Source organism: Equus quagga, chromosome 17, assembly GCF_021613505.1.
Source record: "Equus quagga isolate Etosha38 chromosome 17, UCLA_HA_Equagga_1.0, whole genome shotgun sequence".
NCBI classification, from domain to species: Eukaryota; Metazoa; Chordata; class Mammalia; order Perissodactyla; family Equidae; genus Equus; species Equus quagga.
Genome location: NC_060283.1, coordinates 10,951,097 through 10,960,691, shown reverse-complemented (window position 1 = coordinate 10,960,691; position 9,595 = coordinate 10,951,097). Strand labels below are relative to the sequence as shown.

Sequence of the window (9,595 nt, the reverse complement as noted above, 5' to 3'; positions counted from 1 at the left end):
GCTCTATTATGAAGTGTGTGCAGCCACTGTCTCTGTGTTTGGTGCTGTCCAAGTGGTCATTTCTGCCCCCACGTCCTGGTGTTCTGACCCCTGTGATGTGAAGGAGAAATATCGAGAAAGAGAAACAAGTACACAAACCTATTTCAGAAGGCTATGCTTTTATTCTGCTTATTGGTATGAGAGGGAACAGGGCCAAGATCCCACCTCCACGATCCCACAGAAAGAATCATCAGGAGAATTATGCACATCTAGAAGGGGAGACCTGAGGCCAGATCTTCCTGCAAAGTGGCAGGAAAGACTCAGGCTTAGGCCACGGGAGCCAGGCCGACCTGGTTGTTGGCTCTGTCAAAGACTGTAAAGTACTGGCGGATGAAGACGTCACCCAGGATCCAGAGTTCTCCGCTGCTGATGTCGAGGTTCACGCCCTCAAAGCCGCTGATGCAGGTGTCATCCTCCTGGAGAAAAGGAGGATAAAACCAGAGATGGGACACAGACAGGTGCTGGGGGATCAGTATCTATAACCCTAGTCTGCTGCAAGGCACGTGCAAGGAGGAGCTTCCCAGCTCATGTGTGGGGCCTCGGCTCTTCTTAGCCTGGGGTCTGCCTGTGTGAGCTGTTCACTGCACTTGGTTCCAGGGATGAGTAGACATTATCCAGTGTCTCTGGCAGATGCACAAACCCTGACGCCAGCATTGGAATGAGAGGGTTTAGGGGAACTCAGTTGCCAGGAGGATTTTGGGAGCGCCAGTGACACAGGCTTTTCTGATTATTCTCATCCCTTCCAGTGGCGAGCTGTCAGTTCTTTTCATTCACTAGGTAACTGGCCCACAACCTTGGCTGCACATTAGCTCTTGGGAAGCTTTGCACCCCACCCCACCAGCCATACTGTTCTGATTTGACCCCCTACTAATTAATCAGTATCCCTCGGGCTGTGGCTGAGCATCAACACTTCTTGTTGAATAACAGGGACCCACTGGGCAAAATGAGTGTTCCACCTGCGTTATCATAGAAGGAAGGAGTTGGCCTGTGGCTCATTTGACAAAAGATGTTTCACTTGGTAGAGATAGTGGGGGCGTCATAACCTCTGACCCCATGGAAGTTATTACCGCCATTTGCCCAACCCTTTGTAGCGTTGATGTGGTCAATATCACTTGACAACCCTAAGCACACTCTGAGCATGGGGAAAGCTGTAGATCAGATGAGGAAACTGCAGCTGAGAGAGGCTGCAAGTGACTCAGAATCAATGGGCTAGTAATTGAGATTCAGAGTGTGGACTCAGGGGTCCAACTAGAAATCCCCTTTCCATGCCATCAGTGTTTGCCTCCCTTTTCCCCTTTGAATGATGTTTCCAAATTCTCATTCACGCATTGATTTTGAACATATGCTTTTTCTGCGATGGCTGTCCAGAGCAGACGTAAGCTCCAGCTCATAGAACTGCAGTTTCCCTAGTGCCAATGGGGAGTATGTGGCCACATTCTATGGAGGCACGTGTAGGTGGGAGACACGGAGCCTCCTTACCTCTAGGATGTAGGCACTGGGACTCAGAGGGAACCCAACGTCATTGATGGTGAAGACGATGTCGAGCAGGCTGTAGATGGATGAGCAGCTGATCACCGCCTGGAAAGAGCAAGGGTTGGAAGGGATTGCCTTCCTTCTGCACGGCAGATCCACCACCTCAGTCAACAATGGGGCAGTCAAGTCCTGCCCTTCTCACCGGAGTAGTCCTCACTGGCTCCAATGTAGCTCTGGATATTATCAGTGGCAGAGGTTGGGCCAGCCAGCAGAGAGGTGCCGGTGTCAACAATGGCCTGGCAGCCCCCGCTGCAAGCGATGGACTCTCCGTTCATGGTGATGCTGAAAGTGAGGTAGAGCAGGCGTCTTTCAGTTGAGTCCCCAGGTGGTGCATCTCCCAAGGAGGATCCAAGTCACCCCAGAGGGTCCCTACTCCCCAACCATTGGCCAATACACAAAATTCCAGCTTCTCTCCTTCACGCCCTCATTCATTCTTGCATTCATTTACTCAACAAATCTTTACTGAGTGCCTGCTCTGTGCTAGGCCTGGGAGATGAAATTCCAAACGAGGCAGCCTCACAATTTCTGACTGCAGGCAGCTTATATTCTAGCTGGAAAGATAAGCTATGACCAAGGAACAGCCGCATGAATAGGGCACAGGACAGGGGAACCGAAACATAATCCAGGGTGAGGTTGGTGGGGAATGGAGCAACCAGGGAGGTTTCCCGGGGAAGCAGACAGCCCGAGGTGGCCAAGGAGATGAAGAGCTGGAGGAGGACACCCCGGGCAGAGGGGAAGGCATGCAGGGAGGGATGGAGATGAGAGGAGCAGGGGCAGGAGTGGGAGGAACTGATAAAGTTTTAGCACTGTTGGGGCAGACTTAATGGGACAAAGTGTCCCAGTTTGCCCAGGACTCTCCTAGTTTTAGAACTGAAAGTCTTGAGTCCCGGGAAACTGCTGCCATCTGGGAAAATCTGGAGTCACCCTAGCAGGTCAGCCGGGGGAAGAACAGCTGGGACTGAGGCTGCATGATGGAGGGGCGGGCCCATAGAGGAATGGGGAAGGAAAGGGTTGAAACAACTTCTCAGGCATTTTGCCCTGTCCCTAGACTAAAAGTGACATTTTTCCTAGAGTAGGAGGGGCATGTGCCAGGTCACAGGTCCCATAAATGCCAAGATGTGTGGACTGGTGGGTCCTCCAGCTCGCCCCAGGGATGCTGATGTCCTGTCTCTGTGAGCAGAAGGAAAGTGGCTGCCTCATCTTTGCAGAGCATCTGGGGTCCCAGACAGCTCTGCTTTTCTAGTGAGATGATTTTCTCAGGGTCTCACTGCCTTGGCCAACTTCCACCTTCTCTTCCTGGAGCACATTTTCCTATGCTGGCTGTTCCAGGGAGATTCTGGAAAGCTCGTTAACTATTAGTCCATAGAGAAATGAGATCTGAGGTCTATCAGGCTAGTGCCCATCCATGGTGATGTGATCTCACCTGTCCACAGTGATCTGCCAGTAAGCCTCTTCAGAAACAGGCACCCAGTTCAAGCTTCCAGAATAGTAAGAAGAATCGATGCCACCGAACGTCACCACGCTGCCACTCTCATCATTGCTGTTGAAAGTGGGGGAAAGACAGGAATTCACTCATTCAACTGAACATCCGCTGTGTGCATCCTAAGAGCTACCCTTGACTGGGCTCTTGCCCGTGCCAGGAGCTGTGCTGAGTGTGTGTCAGACAGGGTTTCTCTCAATCCTCACACCAAGGTCCACATAGTGGTCACATTTAACAGTATTTCCACTTTACAGGGAGAAAACTCAGTCTCAGAGAAATCGGATGACTTCCCCAAGGTCCCACAGCCCAGGAGTGCCAGAACCAAGAATAGAACCCAGGTCCTTCTGGTTCCAGAGTGTGTGGTTTCCACCAAATCCTCACTCTCGCTGCTGTGGGGACCTCAAGAGAAGTGAATGCGTGACAGTGTTTGGTCTTCAGAACTTGATAGTATAGATGCCTGGTTCTCAGCCAGGGGCAGTTTTGCTCCCAGGGGACATTTGCCAATATCTGGGGACGTTTTTCGTTGTCATGATTAGATGGGAGTAGGAAGTGCCACTGGTGTCTAGTACATAGAGGCCATGCAGCCTGCTCAACATCCTACAATGCATAGGACAACCCCCAACAGCAAGGAATTGTGTGTCCAAAATGTCCACAGTGCTGAGATTGAGAAACCCTGATCTAGTTGTGGTGATAAGATGGCCCCCCATCAAATCTCTAAGTTCCCATAAAGGCAAAGGATGTTTAAGAGCCAACTTGAATATTAAGGGGCCAACAGGATAATAGGGCCCTCCTGTTGTAAATTACTCCTGTTGTGTAAGTTTCCTCCTCAGTACCAGAATATTCATTTTCTGAATCTCTGCAGTTTCAGCTTTGATAGGGGAGCAAATGTTTGTGACGATAAGAAATAATCACCAAAGAACTGACCACAGATATGACAGCCCTCACTCACCTCACCCCACATCAACTTTCCTGTAAACCTCTGACGGTAAGTACAACGTGACACAACGAGTTTACAGTAGAAGACTGAACAGCTAAAGAAACATATCAACAATGACAATGGCTTCAAAAGAGAAGGATGAGAGCGTCAGAGGAAAGCTGAGAGTCTCGGGAAACTGATGACACCCTCAGCTATTCCTGCATGACCTCCACTCTACCAAAACCAAACTGGTTTATTCTTTATTCATTCTTAGGATTCACTGATAGTTACAACTGGAACATATATTTTATTAATAAATGACATAAACTTGCTTTCATCGTTTGGATGTTTCATTGTTTAAGATAGAAATACCCGTCAAATCTTCTTTTCATCGCTATCTAATTTTTGCCCCCGTATTTTTAGTGGATTCATTTTAAATGGTGGTCTTTTGGGAGCAAACAATGAGGGGACTGGGGCTGGAGAGCAAATGGCTAATGACATTTGAGTTGTATAAGTCAGGGTGACAAAGACTCAGCTGGTAAATGAGATGAACGAAGACAGTTCATCAGAGAGAGATTTGGCTCCATTCTCTCCAAAGCTACACCTCTCAAGACTTAGACACGGACCTTTCAAACCCCATGCTGACTGAGACCCTCTCTCCCGACCCAATGCCATACAGCTCTCTGCTGGGCCACGCGACCGTGACCTCCCTGCCTGACTTACGAGCTCAGGTAGACGGAGAAGAGGTCTTGGGAAATCAGACCCTGGTCCCATGTGTCGTCAAAGATGGGAGTGGCCTCAGAGGCAGAGATGCTGGGGTAGGCGAGACCCAGGAAGCCATCAAAGGGAGCGTAGTACAGGAAGGAGCTGGGCTCCAACTTGCTCAGGCTGAAGATCTGGTTGGTGTCCTCAATGCCTCCTACCTGAGTCGGGGGAACCAAGACATTCACAATCAGCTTGTGTTGTCTGAGCACTGCAGGGCGCCAGCCCTGGGTCCAGAGCATCCCTGGTTCATCTCATGTAGGACTCGGCTTCCAGGGCATCAGGCTGGAAGAAGGGGAGAGGGATTGTTATTCTGCTGTAAGTAACCATTGTGGCTGATCTCCAGATGGACACAGTCTGCAACTTGGTGTGAGAATTTGCTGCATAACAGACAGGCCCTGTGTGTCTGTTTCTGATGATAGGATGCAAGTCAGACTCCAGGAAAACATGAGTCTTTGACCCCTGCCACACACTGGAACGTGGAGGTGCTTTTGAAGCTTCCATGACAAGAGGGGGAGGCTGCAGGTGGAGGGTGGAGAAAGAGGAAGAGGTGATAAAAGATAACAGACCCTTTTCCTACCTTCTCTCCCACAATCCACAGCACTCAGCTTGGATGGGCTGAGCTTGCCTTATGGCTCCAGGCATCCCACCCCTTACCCACTACTGCCCCACCTGGAAATGTCTGTGACACCTCTGCCACTTCTGCATCCCCCTCCCGAAATCTGGTAACTTGGGCGATCACTGAAACCCATATTGCTTGAATGAGCTGATTCTGGGGCTACCCTGTGGCCCCCAGGGTCCCCAGAAGCTGGCCCTAGGACTGGGTAGGATGAGGCAGTGGCGAAGCAGGTGCTCACCCTGACACTGTCATATCTGAGGACGTCTGTCATGCTGCCATAGGTGATGGAGACTGCCTCACTGGTAGCCTCGTAGGTGCAGGAATCTTCAGGGTTGAAGCGGTTGTGGTCGGCTACAAGTGCAAAAAGTGACATCATCAGCCTCGAAACCCAAGCACAAATCATGCCTGGGGATTTCCTTCTGGGGGGTTGTTGCTTTGGTTGGGGTGGGGCTTTGGAGGAGAGAGATGACCTTTCTCCAGACGTTGGAGCCCAAACATCCCCAGGTTCCATTCCTACCTGGTTGGACCAAGTGGGACCATCTGCCTGATGGAAGGTCCCCAGCCTACCCCACTGTCCTCCCAAGGACCCCCAGGCAAACACTGAGCAGAGCGGGCCCATGGCTTCCCATGGCGATGAGCCTCTTCACAGCACACTGTGAAGAGCCCATGACACAGCTACAATGTCACGGTCACCTCGTTACAACAATACAGCTCAAGTTATGAAGGGGAGCATTCCAGAGGCTCCTCCTCTGAATTAAAAATCAGGTGAAAATGCTGGAAGAAGAAGGAGCTTGAAACACTGTCCATGACTCCCAATGACAAACTCTCTTTCGTTAGTAAATAGATGATTTTTTAAGTAAGATCACAGCTCAGCTCATCATGCTTTTGAGTCACTATTACCTAACCCCCCTCTTGCTTTGGTCCCCCGTTGCTCCCCAGGGCTGTGGTTGTTCAGGAGAGGTGCTCTCTGCCATTGAACTGAATTCCTGGGGGCAGGGACCATGTGAGATTCACCCTCTATCCCCAGGGCTCCTAAGCCCTTGCTGGACACATAGGTGCTCAGGAAATCCCTGTTGAGAGAATCCTGGAGGGACTCTAGCAGGCTTGAAATTGGACCTATTTGAAGCCCCTGAGTGTTCAGGCCTCCCAGGTCAGTGGGCGCTGGGGTCCCGGGCAGGGCCAGGCACTCACAACAGGCAAGACTGGAGCAGTAGATCGAGGGCACTCACAGGTTGGAGGAGCCGGTGTCAAAGATGACAGTGAACTCCTGAGCGGGAGTTCCGATGCTGATGGTGCCAAAGTACTCCTTCTGTGGGGTGGGGACAGTACAGGTCACTCCCCATCCTGGGACCCCCCAGGGAGCAGGGTCTCCTGGGGCTTCTCCTCAGCTCCCCACCCTCACTGCTCTCCTTGCCTTTCTCTCCCTGTCCAATGCATCCATCCTTCAAGGGCCTGCCTGGTCTCCCCTCCTCCTTGATGTCTTCCCTGACTGCATCCCTGTTTCCCTCTGACTGTCTCTTCTAAGCACCATCAACAGCTAATAAGAATCTGCTGTCCCCTCTTCAGCTCTTCTCCTGTATCTCTTAGTCGTGCCACCCTGGAGAACACACCATCTCAGAGGACAGTGGGTAACCTGATAGCAGCCAGCAGAATAAATGCTCAAAGGTGCATTCAGTAAATGGTCGATCAGGAGACAAAGACGTCACATAAGGATGGAAACCCCTGGAGATATCTTGTTCCTAAATCGAGGTGTACACAGTGGATTTTAAGGAAGGGCGTGGTCAGGATTTTTATTCTTAGTGGCAGCCCTGTCTCCCTTGCCAGCAGTTCTAGCCACGCTGCTCTGGCTCTTCTTTGATGATGACAAGATTGTTCCCATCCCAGGGCCTTTGCACTTGCTATTCCTGTGCTAGGAAAATGTTTCTTCTGGACCTATCCTTGGTCTGCTCCTTCTCAAACATTCAGAACTCTAGTCACACATCTCCTCCACCAAGAGGCCCTCCCTGACCACTTCATCTAAATTTTCCCTTCCCCAATTCTTCTTCTTCCCATTATTCTAATTAATTAATTTTTCCTTTCATCACTTGTTACTATGTGACATTATCTTGTGCACTATTTATTTGTCACCTATTTGCCTTCTCCTCTGGAATAAAAGCTCCAGGAACTTGGCTTCTTCATCACAGTTTCCTCAGCTCCGTGCACAGAGCCTCTGGCACATAGTAGATGCTTCATAAATATTTTCTAAGTGAATAAATGGGCTGACTTTACCAAGCTCTTACCAAGAGCCCGGCCTTGTGAAAAGCCCTCCAAAAAATCATTATTGTGTTAATTACTTGTAATAACCCTCTGGTGGTACATATTCAGTTTGACAGACAAGGAAACTGAGGCTCGATCAGAGAATTTAAATGACTTGCCCAAGGTCACGTGGCTCAGAACCATTAGAGAACAGATATGCACCAGGTCTGGCAGATTTCACAGGCTAAGTTCTTAACAACAGGCAACGTTGCTTCCTACCATTGACCCTGTGCCATTCACAGAGCGGACACACAGTATCTACTCATGGGCAGGGCTTGGCCATTGGGTCCCAAATAGAAGACTGAAGCATCTTCCTAAAGCTCCACAATGATCATGTCAACCCAATGGTTAAGATGATTTGTGGCAATGAGTACACCAATGCTCATCAGAGACTCCGGTCTGGCTGCACCCACCAACCCCACAGTCCTCACTCTGTGCCTACCTCCCTCCCTCTCTGTTCTCCCTGAACACTGGCCTCCTTTCCTCAATTGCACTCTGCTCCCTACTGCCCCAGAGTCTTGGACAAGCTGCCCTGCTCTCTGGGACCATCTCTTATACTCCCCAACTCCCGCTTCTCCTTCATTGCCCAAGAGAAGTGTCCCTGGCTGCCATCTGCCTCCATCTCACAGTGTCACCTACATTGCATAGCCCTCAGTCTGGTGTCCTTTTCATTGATGGTGAAGCTCAATGATTATGGTCTCTGTCTACTAGACTTGAGCCCCATGAGGGCAGGGGATGTGCCTGGTTTTGTTCCCTGCTGCCTCCCCCAGGCCCAAGACAGTGCCAGGCACATAAGGAGATGTTCTGCATATATAAACACTGAATGAATGAATGAATGAATGAATGAACTAATGAATGAGAGAAACATCTCTGATGTGAGTTTTCCTGCTTTGTCTGTGCCTCTGAGATCCAAGGATCAGACACCTGGGTCACTGCCTCAGGGCTTAGAGCACTGCTCCACCTTCCAAGACCCCTGAAAACCCCTCTTTCCTCCAGGCGAAGTCCTCAGTGCCAGGTCCCACCACCTCCCATAGCCCTGCACTCACATCCATGTAGTTCTCCAGGCCCTCTGTGGCTGCCAAAGTGGCAGCCTCCTTGGGGAAGTACTTGCTGGCTGGGTTGCGGGGATGCTGCTTGAGGAAGTCGGCCAGCAGGCCATTCTCACGCAGGTTCTGCCTCAAGGACTTCTTTTTGACAAGCGGACCCTGTGGCAGAGCGTTTGCAAATGGGATGGTTTGGAGGAGGAAGTGTAATTGGGGAAGGAGTCCACTCAGGGGTGCTGTGGAAGGCAGGGAAGGTCAAGGAGGCTGGTCCAAGAGAGGAAGAAGGAAGGAAGTCAAGAGAGGAGATCCTCGCATTTTTTCTACACAACTGAAAAGAAGTTCAGTGGTTGCCCAAAGTCGCCTGTCCCAGTGATGGAGCTGGGAACCAAAGCTGAGCTGGACTTGAGGGCCAGGGCTGTTAACCACGTCTGCAGTGCAGCCTCCAAAAAAGGACAGCGAGAGAGACAAGAAAGGAGACTCAAGATGGTGGAAGAGAGTTGTATGAAGGAAGAAGGGAAGAAGAAAAAGTTAGGGGTGAAAGAAAGACCGTGTGACAGGCAGTGAAGGGAGGCAGCCCCTTGGAAGCTGTTCTTCATGCTGCGTGTCCCCCAGACTCAGTTGTAGATATGGCACTTAGAGAGTGCCGCCAAGCTGAACAGCAGCAGCCACTTCATGGTTCTTCCTGGATCCCAAGTCTCCAGAGAAGGGAAGAAGGGCAGAGGCAGGAGTTGCTCCTTATATACAGCACAAATCCTCAGGAACCTGCCTTACCAGCCTCCAAATGTCACCTATTATCCTAACCCCAAACAGAAAGTGTACGATAAGATTGTGCCACTCCTGCACCATATTCTGAGAAGTTTTCAGTTGGGCAGCTTTCCATTGTAACCACATCCCATGATTAGGATGCA

General features: G+C 50.5%; 1 pseudogene; it reads right to left on the bottom strand.

The window, feature by feature from the left end:
* Positions 1–305: 305 nt before the first annotated feature.
* On the bottom strand, positions 306–9,361 carry LOC124228381 (pepsin A-like; annotated as a pseudogene).
* Positions 9,362–9,595: the final 234 nt, after the last annotated feature.